The sequence below is a fragment of the Papaver somniferum genome, chromosome 3, assembly GCF_003573695.1.
Source record: "Papaver somniferum cultivar HN1 chromosome 3, ASM357369v1, whole genome shotgun sequence".
Classification (NCBI taxonomy): Eukaryota; Viridiplantae; Streptophyta; class Magnoliopsida; order Ranunculales; family Papaveraceae; genus Papaver; species Papaver somniferum.
In genome coordinates, this window is record NC_039360.1 from 143,683,410 (window position 1) to 143,699,080 (window position 15,671).

Genomic DNA, 15,671 nt, shown 5'->3' on the forward strand with positions numbered 1-15,671 from the left:
AGCATGTAAAGGATGTCTGTGAGTAACCAAGAGGCTGTTAATCCTTAATCATCATGTTTTTTGTTATTCTTTGACGCAGAATTATCCTAAGATATGATCCTCTGTAGGCAGATTAGATGAATTAATAGAAATCTAACCTAGGGTTTGTAATCGGGATCGATGGTTTTTAATGATTTTGCTTATTGAAAATGAGAGATTAAAGAAGAAGACAAACAAAAATGGTAATATTCATGGTCATTGCTAGTTTGACTTTTGTAGATGGTAAATAGGAAAAACCATATTTGAAAAGTAAAATACTTTTAGAAATTGTGAAGGGATGGGAAATAGGAAAAATGGGGATGGGAAATAGGTAAAACCTTATGGAAATTCTATGGAATTCTTCCCATTTTACGTTTCTAACCATTTTACCGAACGTGTTTGACTCTAACAGGCCCATCTCAATCCTGTCCTGGAAGAAAGTCCGATAAAGAAACTCTTAAACCCTCTCGACCAAAAGCCCGAAACTTTCCCACCTGTTTCACGAGATAATTACGAAGACGTGTTTTTTTTTCGGGTTTAATTCCCTTACTAATCCTGTCTTAGCAAAACAAGCCCAAAGCAAACCTATCCAGCAGGAAAATTCAAGTAAAACTCGCCAAGTACGCTACTCTGTAATTATTTTCCCGCCTTTTTTTTCACTTTTAAACGATGGGGATGGAGTACCCCTATCTGTTCCTGGAGTTCCTTTAGCACTAGAGTGTAAATCACAGTTAGGATGCCCCTTATCAGTGGGGGTGCCCCTTAGTACGTCTTCTGGGACCACTTTTGGAGCCAATTTCTCTGCAACAATGTACAAAGACATAAAAAACCATAATAAATAGAAAATCGAGCACTAACAATACATACAATTGAGATCATATTAGACACAAAAATGTGTCTATCAACGACTCAACCACTGAGTTTAGACTAAAGGAATTAGACGAGTTCAATAAACAAGAAAAATTGCTTGCAAAGCAAAATTCCGATGGATTGAATGCCATTATTCATGCTTTAACTCGAGACTTACATCATCATGTAACCAAGTGTAAAACATCAAAGGAAGCATGGGATATTCTTAATATCGTATTTGAAGGGAATACCTCTGAAAAAGAAGCTAGGCTTCAAACCCTATCTTCTAAATGGGTAAACCTCTGTATGGATGAAGACGATACCTTTGATGAGTTTGTGTGTAAAACTCTCTGAAATAGTGAATGCGTCTCACGCTTTAGGAAAACTATTCCAGATAAAGATATTTTGTGTAAAACTCTAAGGTCTTTACCATCAAGATACAAATCTAAAAAGCATGTCATCATGGAAAAAATGATCTTTCCACACTATCTAGAAGCGCTCTAGTTAGTAAATTAAAGATCTTTGACCTTGAATACCAATTCAAGAATGAAGAGGATATTATCCTTAAAGCTGTAACTAAGACTTGTTCTTCGGATACAAAAACTGAGAATTGTAGTGTTGATACGACTGCACGACAATTTGGAAAGTTATTAAGACAAAAGAAAAGGAGTTTTTCAAAAGATGCATCTTTTCCTTCCCAAAAATCACAGAAATGTATAGAGAATAGAGAACAAAATAATAGCTCTTATTGTTCCAAGGATCAAGAGAACAAGGTTTTCCATGCAACTGTTGAATGCACATCTGGAAAGGATATTGAAGTAACTTTAGAGTCAAAAGCACTTGAATGTGATAAACTCTGCAAAGAGAATGAAAATCTTAAAAGATAACTTGATAAGGACATAGAACGTGTAAGCAATGGTCAGACTTATCTTGAAGTATTGGAAGAATACAGAAAACAAAAAGGTAATGATCGAGAAGCTCCAGAGCCAAAGGCAGTCGACTGTGATCTTCGTGAGGAGAATGAAAGATTGAAAAAGGAACTAGATGATCTGTATAAGGATATAAAATTATCAGCAATAAGAAAGTTTACCTTGGAGCCATGAGAAGTTACAGAGAGAAAATCGAAGAAGGTCATGATCGAGAAAGGAAACTATATACGGAGGTAGAGAACCTAAAGAACACTAAGATAAGTAATTCTACCGAATCTGAAATTTATTTAGATTATAAAGTTCAAATTGATAAATTTAAGGTTGATCTAAATAATGCTCTCGAAAAAATAAAAATATTGGAGAAAGAGAATATGAGTCTAAAAACGGACTTGAAAAAGTTCGATAGTAGCACAAAACAACTTGACTCAATGTTGAAGTCAACTATAGTTCCTCGTGACACGCGAGGATTGGGCTGCAAAGGTAAACAAACTTTGAATACTAAACAGGAAACAAAGTTTGTAAAACCTAAAGACTCTGCTGAAGAAATTGCTTCAAAAGTTGCCACAAAAGATTGCTCTTCCATAAAAGAAAAATCTGTAGCACCTTCATCTTCAGCAAAAGACGGAAAACGTAAAATCCGTCAAACTCCAATGAAATAAAATCCACAACAAGGTAACACTAAACCCCATGGTTCGTATGTTACTAAGCATTGCTCTTATTGTGGAAATAAAGGACACTTGGAAAGAGGTTGCAGATTCCATAAAAGGAATGAAAAATCCATAGATGCACGTGCTTCCGCAAAAATTGGCTGAACTCAATAATGCTTCTCGTGCTAAATCAGGACATCATTGTCCTAAAAATGAGCAAAAGTATTGCAATGATAGTTCAAAGTCTGCTTATCAGGCTTCTACAAAGTTTTCTCATTATCACTCAAACAATAATAGGAGAGATAACTTTGTAAAGACAAGATCTTGGATTTCAGGATGAAATAATAGGAAGAACATAGCTGCTCCTGTAAAACCCATTTCTAAATGGAGTCCAAAGTCTTCTCTAAAGACAACCAGGAAGGTATCAAAACATAGTCACAATGATGACACTCGAATGATAATTTTCAATACTCATGACATTCAGAATATTGTTTTAAACGTTCTTGATCAAATGAATGTATCTCCGTGCTGTCATTGTTATATGAGATAGGTCTCATAATCAGTTACCTTTTTATGATTTTGTGACTTTTGATTTAGCGGATTTCATATCTAACTTTTTGGGTTGCTGAATCAAATAATCATAAAATGATGATGACAATTAATCCCATATGTGAGTCATGATTATACTATTATCAATTTATTCCTCATAAGTTGTGTACATCGTATACATATGAGTCTTTGGTATTAGATTATTACTATTGGCACGTAATAGTTAAAACCATTTTAACCTTTGTATGGTAAAGGTTGCTTTTGTTGTTCTTATGTCTTTGCGAAAGGATGAGAAAAACAATGAGGAAAAGAGGATGCGAAATTTGAGGTAACAAATTTGTCAGTTAATCTTTTTCCTGTTTAAGAAAAGCGTGATTTTATTGCATATATTTTGCTTTTGCTTAACAATTTTTCGGTACAATTGATGTTAATTCCATTATTTGTGAATGAATATTCATGTGTGATTCAATTGGTTCCGGTTAAGAAAAACTATTGTTATCTTGCTTTATTGTATGGTATCGATTGTTTAGGCTTACAAAATTTCGGTGCAATTGCGGTGCTTTATTGTCCATGTTGTTTCAATTGCTTCCGGTTGAGTTGAATTATTATGCAAGTTGATTTATTTGGTTTGTATGAATTATTTATGGCTTAACGAAATAAAAGGATGATGGGATGAGTTGTTTAGTCCAATTCGAATCCGGATAAGAGAAACTAAGTTAATTCTGATCTTAGTTAGACTTATCGAAGTGAGGTTTCGGTTACTCAAGTCAAATTGAATGCCTTAACAAGAAATGCTAGTTAACTAACCTAGTACTTGTCTTGTTTAAAATTGAAAGGTCTAAGTTTATGCATAATTAGAACCTGATGAGAAAAATAGTGTTATCTTTATTTTGTTCTTATCGAATTAAGCGGTTGTTTTTGAAAAATCGGTTTAGCAAAGGGGCTAAGGTGTTTAGTTGATTTTTGTTTGCTAAACTAAATTTGAAAAATTGTTTCTGACAATTGTTTCCTTGGTAGCATATCAAAATAAAACTACTTGTTGTTTCGGTTTTTGATATTGGTTATCAGAAGATGATGTGTGGAACCCTCGTGCCTAACTCTACAGGTTGCAAGTCTATTTTGAGATTTGTAAGATTCTTTTCGTGTTGTCCTTTATTTTTTCGTTTCTTTATCATTTTGTGACAAAAGGGGGGAGAAATATATGGAGTAAACAAGTGATATTGGCGTTGATTTTATATTGATTGGTAACACTAAGGAAAAGAACATTGGCGCTTGAACGTTTATCTAAACGAAATAGTGAAAGCACGGACTAAGGGGGAGTAACATATCATATTAATTAGTATAACAAAGACGTGTGGATTGAAAATATACCTATCTTACCTTTAGGGGGAGTAGTATAGCTTTGTAATTATAATGTCAACAACGACATTTATGGTTTGAATATATCCAGGTTGTTGTGCTGTTGAAATGTGAATTTAGCGTATCTAGATTAGTATGAGTTATTTTTGTAATTCGTTTATCCCCATATGTAATAGAGTTTTGCCACTAAATTGACAAAGGAGGAGATTGTTAGAGCACTGCTCGGTTGAACCCACCAAGCGTTGGTATGTCAAGATTGGTTGTCATATTTAGTTCCGAAACTCGAGTCGCTATTATGTAAACTACAGTCAACTTCGATAGGTTAGACTAGAAATGATAGAAGTATTGTGCTCCAGTTACTCACAAAGATCTGAAGATGGATTGAAGACAACAAAGACATCATCCTTCAGCTTGAGGTTAGTACTATGACTTGACTTGTTCCATATCTATCTTGTGTCTTTCAAATATTTTAGATTGAAAACATAACATGCAAAGTTATACTATTATGATCAAAGTGCTAAGGAATTTATTGAATCACGAAGTATAATGTTTATCTTTAGAACTTCGTAGATATGACATCGACATAATCTTTTGGATGCTATTATGATTATGTATATGGGTAAAGATGAGGATTTCATCCTAGGGAACAATGTTTTACATGTGTTCTAAGGAAGTAAATTCATGAACTTAGTTTGTGATTTGAAAAGGAAAGCGCCAGGCGTTATTGGTATTGTTATTCATTGCATATCTTGTGAACAACCAATATGTGTGATTAGTATAACTGTCATGGCTTGTTTGTGTTCTTGGTAAAAATATTCACAAAGACCTGACTTATGTATTGGTATGACTTTTATTAGTGAAACCTATCTTAAGTAATCACCTAAGATGGTATGAACATGTACAACAAGTTTTTAGTATTGGGGGAACCGATCCTATGAACATGTGCAACCGAATACAAGTTTATACCATAAATAAGGGGGAACCGATCCTATGCACATGTGCAACAAGGGGGGACCGATCCTATGAACATGTGCAATCGGCCTCAAGAAATCTCAACCCAATCTAAGCACGTTTTGTGTTTTTAACACAAAAAATTATCCAAAAATAGATTTTCGAATTTTCTATTATTCTAGAAATATTAGAGATATCGAAAATATATTAGGTTAATGTGGATAGGTGAATAATGTCAACATTAAGTTTTGAGCATCTTATTACAGAAATTATGAAAACCGAATTTTGCTATTTATTGCATATCTTGAGAATATTTTCGGTTTTGGAAATTCCTTGGTGTCCAAACTTCCTTGTCTATAAATACTTGAAGTTTGCCTTTCTTGCAAACTAATCCTTCGTGACAGCAAACTTCCTCGGTTGTGTTGTTACCGGTGTAGCCGCCTATTCAGAGAGGAGAGTAACCTAATTAGGCGAAGTCTCTTACGTCCGCTCAGTTTAAAGTCTTCTTTGGGATTGAGAAGCTCTATCAGTACCGTTGGTGGGAAACTAGGAGATTGCATTGTTATTTCATTTTTCGATTATTGATTTGTTTGACTAACGGTTTTTGAATCTTTGATTGAACCTAGTTTGTTTATTCTTGAGAACCTTCTCTTATGATATAAGGCTCACTCAAACTAGATCAAAGATCAACGTTTCTACGGATCTACAGATCTAAGTCTTTCTAGATCCGTAAGATAGATTCATTGATTTGCCATTGTTAACAGACTCCGTTCTGTGCGACAAATCAATAAAGAATCAAGTTTGTTTTTGCAGGTTGTTACTTTGAAGATTAAATCGAAGATTGAAGACTTTGAAGATTTGAAGACTTCTGTTCTTGTGTTTTGATTTTTTGGTGTAACTTTCTGTGACTTGATTTTCGGGGATCAAAGAGGTTGTTTATTTTTATTAAACATAACCTTTTTTTAAGATCAACAAGTAGTTTGTGATTCTATCATAAACCTTGTAATCAAGACTGATTATTTCGGTAATCATTGTCTTGTTTGATCTTGTAATAGAGGAACTTCGGATCTGGTAACAGGTCTTAAAAATTGAAGATGCTTAACTACGCTTATATCATATATTTCGGTATTGTGATTAACAAATGAGTTTTGTTACCAAACAGTTTATCCTTTACTGTTTGGAATACGATCCGAAGGAATCATGTCTTGAAAGATTGAACCATTAAGAATATAGATTAGATTTAAGTCCTAAAGAGAGCGCCTGTTCTGCTAGGATATCTAAAATCAAATATCTATTGAGAACTTAGGTTTTGCTAGATATTATCAAAACAAATATCCATAGAGAACTTCGGTTCTGCTAGATGTTGTCAAAACAAGAATACTACTGAAGCTAGGTAACTAGGATTTAAGTTTACTTAGTAGTGTCTACACGAAGTTGCAGGTTTACTTTTTGTAGCGTCTTAATTCATTGAGTATTCAAATCTGGACTAAGTCTCGGGGTTTTTCTACAAGATTGTAGTTTTCCTCGTTAACAAAATTCTGGTGTGTGCTTTACTTTATTTCCGCATTATAATTGTTTTTATATTATAACTAAAGTAATTACACTTGCACGTTAATTAGGCACTTGAACCGTACGGAGGAGATCCTCGAACCGAGTGAAATGTTAAACCTCACACAGATGCACCCCTGCAAAGGAGGTGCTTTAGATTCGAGAGATCAATCTATAGTACTCCGGCCTAAATCAAGACAATGACCGTTCCAGAATAAATTCGGTCACAAGAGAGGATGGGTTGATCTGTAGGAGGGAAGCTGGGAAATATGTGGAATGAATGGTAATCAAAGATTTTGGGTGTGTGAATTCTGAATATGATAAGCTCTGAATGATTGAAATTGCTCAATTGAGAGTAGTTGCTCAATTGATAAGTTGATGATCTCGTGTTGTCGATGAGACTGAGATTGATGATACTGTTGATGTTGATCCTTCAATCATGATTCAGAGACTTATTTATATTGTTGGAATTTTAGACACCATGATCCCATGAAGTGTGACAGTTGATGGAATCAAGGAGTTGGGAAGTGGAGATCGTGTTTGAAACCAGTTGCTCAACGTGTGGAGACTTGGTCGATTTTCCACCCACTACCTCGTGAATTCCTTCAACTGACTGCACGACTTTCTCACATTCCATCGTGTGTTTGAACACGCATGCCGTAGACCGCGAGACCAAAACCCTAAGTGATATCCCCCCAAGTGACACGATTGACGTTTCTTGGTTTGTCAGTAAATTGATGACTTCGTGGTTTGATGGGACGATGAGTCCATGTAGTTACTGAGTGTCGAACATGATATTCTGAAACTCATGAATTGAACATGTCATGAGACAGAGGTATAATTCTTACGATGAAGTGAGCAAGTATTGCTCATTCGGTGGATCGTTGAATATTGATTGTTGAACCAATATTCCTTGGTTTGAGCAAATATTTATCATCTGAGAAAGTATTGCTCATGTGATGAATTGTTGAATATTTGATCGTCTGAGCATGTGTTGCTCATCTGATGGATTATTGGCAGCATACCAAAAATATTAATTAGAATACTGGTCGTTGAACCGAGCATAATTAATAAAATTAATGACCATGAGGCCGTCGTAAAATTATTAAGGTTGGAATCTGGAATGATGATCCTTGGATTCAGAAACCCAAATTTGATCAATTGATGATCAATTCATGGTTCGTCAGAAGTTAACCATGGGACGAAGGAGGGAGCGACTACATGGGACCGCGGATCAACCATGTAGTGTCCATATGCTCACGTGAGCAAATACGAAGAACTCCTGAAGAGTTGACGATTTGTTGGTGGAAGAATGATTAAATGCTGGCTTAATCATTTATTCAAAAATGCTCGTCTGAGCCTTAGGTGAGAAAACCTAATTAATTATGACGAGGCGAGGGACCGACCATGGATTCATGAAACCGGCCCTGGGTTGTCACGTGACCGCCTGACGATCACTTCATGAAAATCCAAAGTGTTTGGAAGAGTCTTGGACCTAATACGAGCAATTGTGCAAATTAGGTCAAAACTGTGAAAATTGATGGGACCGGCTTCCGTGAGCCAAAGAGCCAATCTTGGTCGGTCAAGATAGCGTGCTCGTGTCTCCAAGGTGTCCACGTCTCAGTCCTGAGAATTTTGTATTTTCTGGCGTGCAATTGAGCATCCATTCGAGAAAATATGCCAAAATTAGGGTTTCGATGAAACTGAGGAAAACACCATGAGATGATGAAAAATAATTATAAAATAAGGAATGAGGAGGCGTGGGACCGCCGTGGTCAATGCATGGTCGGCCGGTCGTGACCACGGTCCCGTGGTGCCTTTTCCTTAATTTTATAATATTTTGATGATTTTATGAAAAATTCATGAATTTTGAGAAATTTGATGAATTTAGGGAGTTTCCATGAATTGAAGGAGTTTTCATGAGTTCATGGAAGCAAAATATTAAAATAATAAAAACACGGGCGTGTGGGACCATGGAGGCATGGCCGGCCGGCTATGGACCGGTCCCACGAGTTTTTCATAATTTTTTAATATTTTTAGGTATTTTTGATGATTTGAGAGAATTTTTCCCAATTTGAGAGAAATACCATAAAATCAAGGAATTTGATGAATTCAAGGAAAAATAGGATAAATAATAATAAAATGATAAAGCAAAGGGCGTGTGGGACCGGCTAGGGCATGGCCGGCCGGCTAGTGGCCCGATCCCACAAGTTTTCATTATTTTATTTTATTTTATTATTATATGATGATTTGTGCAAAAAATACCATGAAATCAATGAGTTTTTCATAAAATTAGAGAAGAAATAATAATAATAAAATAATAAGGAACCATGAGGTGTGGGGCCGGCTGGAACCAAGGCATGGACGGTTGGCCAATGGTCACGCCCCACACTCCTTTCCTTAATTTTAGATTATTTTGTATGGATTTATGGAAGTACCATGAAACCGAGGAGTTTCCTCGATTTCATGGAAATTTGATCAGATGAGAGAATTTTCATCAAATCACGGAAAATAATAAAAATGTATTAAAAATATAAAACTGGCGTGGAACTGACCACGACACGGTCGGTAGGTCGTGTGTCCGTGTTCCCAGCACCTTGGTCAATATCTTTAATTATTTATTATTTTCTTCCCTATTTTGCATAGGTTCATCGTTTCGTTGTATTTTGAAATACTCGTTCGCAGGATGACTATTAGTGCATCGTCGTTGAATACACTTTCACCATTTGAATCGGGGCTTACTTAGAGGTAGCTGAGACGCCTAGTTGTTGATTATTTATTACTAATTGTGGAATTCAGTGAAGAATAATTCGCAAAACTGAGTAATAAGATGTTTATTATTAATTCATAGGATCAGCTGAGGATTCGACTATGAATTCAGAATATTAAAGTGAGCATTACCATTCCATGGGATCGTACATTCGACCATAAAGTCGGAGTAATTAAGATTTATCTATTACCATTTATGAGACCGGTTGTGGATTCGATCATGAAATCGTAGTAATGAGATAATATAGTTATTGTTATTCCATGAGATCAAGCCGTGGATTCGATCATAGAATCATAACAATTGTTATTGCCATTCCATGGGACCAGTCGTGGATTCGACCATGGAATAGGAGAAATTGTTATTTCCATTCCATGGGACCAGTCGTGGATTCGACCATGGAATAGGAGCAATTGTTATTGCCATTCCATGGGACCAGTCGTGGATTCGACCATGGAATAGGAGCAATTGTTATTAGGAGTAATTAACTTTGTGGATCTATACTAGCAGAGCAAGCTATCTAGGAGCATTAATTATCCCGATATGAGCTTGTCGGTAAGTCATATCCTTTACATAGTCAGGGTAAACTCGTTGTTTGTTCCTGAAGACGTTATCGCTCTATACTAGCAGAGCAAGCTGTCTAGGATCCGTCCATCTCGTGATACTATATATAAATAATCACTGAAAATGTTCAGTATTCATGAGATATGTGGTTGTCCAGTCGTGAGACTACATATCTACATGTACTCTGAGAGAAAGTACTCTCCATTGATAATTCGATGAGAGACTCGTGTCTCAATACTCACGTCTGATTGCTGGATCAGAGCTTCGTATAATTATGAGTTTACGATTTTAGCCCTTGTCGAAAATCCACCATCTACATTAAGTCCCCTGCTTACTGAGGAAAGATGTGTTCCTCAGTCAGCATTAAATGGTTTTTTTCCGGCCATAAATAATAATACCAGTAATTGAACTTAGTCGTAAGTTGAGACGTTACCGGATTTAGAGAGCATGAGAAAACCACGACTTGATGAAGGCTTCAATGTCATGATTGGAACATCGTTTTATGAGCATAAAGTGGTAGCACCGCTGATTTGGTGATGAAACCTTGGTCGTTTAGGATTCGCGTGCCGGGCCCAAGAAAGGAATCCGTTTTAGCACGGACGCTCGTTCGTTCGTTAGTTTAAGAAACAACAAAATTGACCTGAGTCTAATGATAAAAATTTTGTCTATGAGCTTTCACGAAAAACAATTTTTTTTTGAAATATGTGAGATTTCACAAAGTGGAATAAACTCTCGTTTCAAAGGTGGATGCTCGTACAAGAGAAAAGTTTTTTTTTTTTTAAATAGACGTGCGTCTATTAGTAATAAAATTTTGTTTATGAGCTTTCATGAAAAAAATTTATCTCGAGCTTTCAGAAATATTTGAGAATATACTCTCTCTTCAGAGACAGATGCTCGTGCGAGGGAGCAAAAATATATAGATATATTTTCCAAATTTACGTGAGTTTCACGTTAAATATTTATATAGTTTGTAAAATCATGTTTTGATTTTGAACAACTGTTGAATGTAGACCATTATACATGGTAAAATAATGTCTATATATGAGTTTTCACAATCGTTGAATGGACGTCTGTCCAGATTTTGAGAAACCAGTGAATGTTCACATTGTAAAATTTACGTGGGTTGTTCACGGTTTTATGAAAATCATGTCAGAATTTTTCTCGTCTTAGCAGGTTTGAAGGAACGAGCAAGATTTGAAGTATTAACTCATGTACTGTTAGTGGAATCGTAAACAGGTAAGAGTTGAAAGTTACCATTTTTGCAGACGCTGATGTGAGCATCTTTATTCCATGATTCGTTGTTTTGTTGAATCCTGCGCTTTGAATGATGCACTGAATGTTATGCATCTGTCACAGCCACTTTGAAAGAATGACTGACTCCCATGATGACACTTTCAAATACGATGTTTCCAGGTTTGACATCTCCGCGGGTGCAACTTCAAGAAATGGTACTTCTGGGACCTCTGAGTGATGGTGAGAGATCCTTCATACTGAGTTGTAGTCCTGGTTATTTCATCAACTATACCATAGGATGATCGTGTAGTGAGGTTTCAGATCAATGTAAACTCCTCGGAAATGGAAGAAAGTCTTCGGGGCGGAGCACCCAGAAGTAAGGACTACAGGATGTTAGCAAATGACGTGCAGTCCCCAGCCGTTTCTTTGGTGAGTTGTTAGCGCTCCTTGTGTCATGACTTTTTCCTGCCCGTGCAATTAGGATCACGATACCAAGGTTTTGTTATTTCTTTTCAGTACTTTTCTCCATCGATTGACGGTCTTCAACTTGTTCCCAGGCGAACAATTCAGGAATCCAGTACTGATGAAGAAGTCGATATAAATATCTCTTTCGTGCAGGTGATCACGGCATCTCCTTGAATGAAATAATAATAATTTTTGTTGATGAATCCAGGAAGAAACCATTTTAGATAAGAAGCATGTTGATGAAGCGCACTCTTCTTTGGGACATGGGAATATGGAGAATTCCCGAAATCCCGAATCGAATGGAGATAATGGTGTTGTCAACGGAGATTCTGGCATTGTCGAGGCTTCAAATGATTTAGAGACTCCCTTAGTAAGTATATCTTCTGTAATTTCTTCAAAGAAGTATGATATCGCTGATTCGTGAATGAATGAATGAAAATCCATGTGAATTTATGGATAGCTTTGCCGAAATACGTCACCAGAAAATTTCAGACTTCAGATTTTACTAGAAACGCTGTAGAATTCCCGTCCGAAGTCAGATTTTCTCGGTTTGCATATGTATCTTCAAGCCCAGGAAATTTCCAAGCTTTTGTAAAGAAGATATTTGAAGTTTGAGCATGTTTAGGGCCTGAAAAAGGCGAAATAGTGAACTTCCAGGAGACCTTCAGAACTTTTCCAGATTGCATGTTGTCCGATGTTTTGGCCACATCTGTTAGATCGTTCATCCGATTTCTATGAAATTTTGATATGTGGTATTCAACATCCATACGAAGATAATGGTATATGACCCAACCTTAAATTCCTTACCAATTTCTCCCAGTTCTCCATTGAATACATGGCAGTGTAAAATCTCTTCAGCTGAGCTTGTTTGAAAACGTGTTTCATGACTTCTACACTACTTGCACATGTATTGGGCGCATAATAAGGAACTTAGATGATGTTAGTTCACTTAAATTCTTAATTTTATGGTTGTGTTGGGTTTCCACGCTTGAATCATTCTAATCCCATGTAATCTTCACATTAGGTGCCAAATGCTGAAGTTGGGAATAATGGATCCAATAATGATGACTTGAGCAACTATGGAGCCATTGATAATGAGAACTCCATCCCTGTACCTAAAGGTCATGGAAATCTTGTTTTTGATGCCGTGGAGATGACTGAAACTCCAATTTTGCGTGGGATGGTGGAACCCGAATCGAGAATGGAAGAAGCTGCTTCAACCGAAGTTGTTCCTATGATTGCTGACGCTGCTCCAGCGACTGAGAACCGGATAATAGTGCATGAGTATCCCAATGCAGGGACTGCTTTTACTCCTTCATTTGGTGAGATACTCCCATATTGCAGGTTTGTTGGTGGATTTAGCGTTCCCGTTAGATATGTTGCTATGTACAAGAAACCGTGGAAGACGTATGGGCACATCGTCGTTACCAAGGATCCAGAGTATAGTTATTTCTTGACGAGGCAAGTAGAAGCCATCTTGCGTGTTATAAATGATATCCACATCACATCTGGAAATACTGTCACCCGGGATGTACTCTTTGATTGGGAGTACAACTTGAAGAAAGCTGAAGAACTTGGCTTCAATCTGAAATGGCTTCGTCAAAAGATTGATGCTATCAGGAAAGCAGTGGAAGGTGACACTCCTTTCACCACCAGTGATGCCGTGTTGAAGAAGATGGATGAAGTTTCTCCAAAGACCGAAAAGGCTAGAACCATGAGTATAGATATAATATTTGCTACTTCATCCAGTGAGCCTTTTACATTCACGAACTAGTTGATGAGTTGAGCGTCCGTAAGATGAAGGTGTACTGAGAGTTCAACCTGAATGCTCCTGAAAGCATAACTTTACCACGAACTGGCTTTATCAGTGAGTTGACATTGTTGCGGTAGATGGCATCAAGAGTTTTCATACCGGATGTGATTGGTGAAGAGAGAAAGTTCCTCAATCATGCAGGGGCTTGTGACATAGCGAAAACCCGTTGATGAAGTTTCACAGAATCACCTCAAGTTTTCCGGTGTATATTGAAGGAGTTAGCGCCATCCATGATGTTGCATATGCTTCAGAAGTCTTATCATGGGATAATGAAGACTTATCATTTAGTTACACTTTGATCGTGCTGGTGTTGAATCAATGTGTCATCGTCGAGATATTTGTGTTGAAGTTGTACTCTTTGATTGGGAGTACAATTTGATGGCTTTTTTAGATGCTTGAGCGTTAGAATGTATATTCCTTAAGCATCGAATGTCTTAGGGGTTTGATCGTCTCGGCCCTGGAGTATCTTCTGTTGATTCAGCATCCCTTTCGTTGCAGTAGTGGGATTCGACACTTGTGAAGACATCAGAGCTTTCTGATTTTGTGGAACACATGGACTTGCATGAGAAACGCCCAAAGTGTTCTTTGTCATGTTTGGACGTCAATAATGAATATTTCAGTGCTTGATTCGGAGAAACGTCAGATTCAACCACTTGGTAAAATACTAATGCGGTGAAGCTACCATTCACAACGTCTTGTAGAGTTGCTAGCATAATTAAGTCCCCATGCTAGGATAGCATGTGGGGAAATAAATGACATAGACATGGAATGAGACTTGCCTGAGCGTGGAACCTCTTTATGAATGTCTATGCATATTTTGAAGGTTCTTGCTTCAACCTCGTCGAAATTACTAAAAGTACTCTGACGAAGGAATGTGCGTCAAATCTTCTGGATTAGAACTTTCTTCGTTGGAGAGATGTGTAACCAAAGGCGCTTTGTAAGTACTCATCTTTTCAGCATGGATCCACGCTCGTCTGAAGGACATGTCATATCCTGGATCTTCTTGATTGATTATGTGAAACTTGGTTTCTTTCTAGGTTGAACTTATGTTCACTTTGAGAATGATGTAGCCATAAGTATTTCCGAGCGCTCCTTCGAGGTCTCTGATTGAGATGGAGCATGAGTATCTTCTTGTCGAGTGATGCATGTGGATCCGATGGTTTTAAGTGGAATTTTGTTGATGGAGGTGTCATCATCGATCAACGTTCTTCCAAATTCGTTTCTTCTGAGATTGACTGTGGTAAGCAGTCCCTAGTCGTACATATCTTGGTCTGTGGTTGGAGGCTCAAGAAGTATTTTCGGAATGGAATTCTTGACACGATGTGGTTCAGTACTCTGAACATATCTCTCCTTTGTGCCTTCGACAGATAACGCAATTCATGTTCGACCAAGGATTGAACTGCCTCTTTGATAGGTTGTTCAGAGAGTGTAAGGTTTTGACTGGGAGAGGATTCTTGTGTACTCCTTCAGTCCCCAGTTGAAGCTATTGTGTATCAACCTTCTCTTTTAAAATGTGCTTCAAAACTCCGCAGTCGCTTGTGGGATTATTGACGAACCTATGGAAGCGGCAGTAACGAGGACTTTCCATGTCTTCTTCAGTTGGTTCTTTCTTGACATATGGCAACTTGATTGCACCATCTTGGACCCAAACATCCAGGAGTTCGATCACCTCTTTAATGGAAAAGGGAAAGTCAGGTGCTTCTTGATCAAGAACTCTTGTGCGTTGGTCAAAGGCTTGTGCATCTTGCTTATCCTTCCTTTGTGCTTTTGAAGGAGCTGAGTTATGCTTGCGAGGCGGTTTGGCTTTCCGTTTGCTCCCTCATGCAACAGTGTTTGTGGAAGGCTGGAGGTTTTACTGCTTCTTGATCAAACGTCTGCTACCTCGAGTGTCTTGCGGTTCTTCAGCCTTTGTAGCTTTTGTTATTTCAAGTAAGGCGGGTGCAGTAGTTGCCGATCTCTTCGCCGCTTCATGAAGCTCT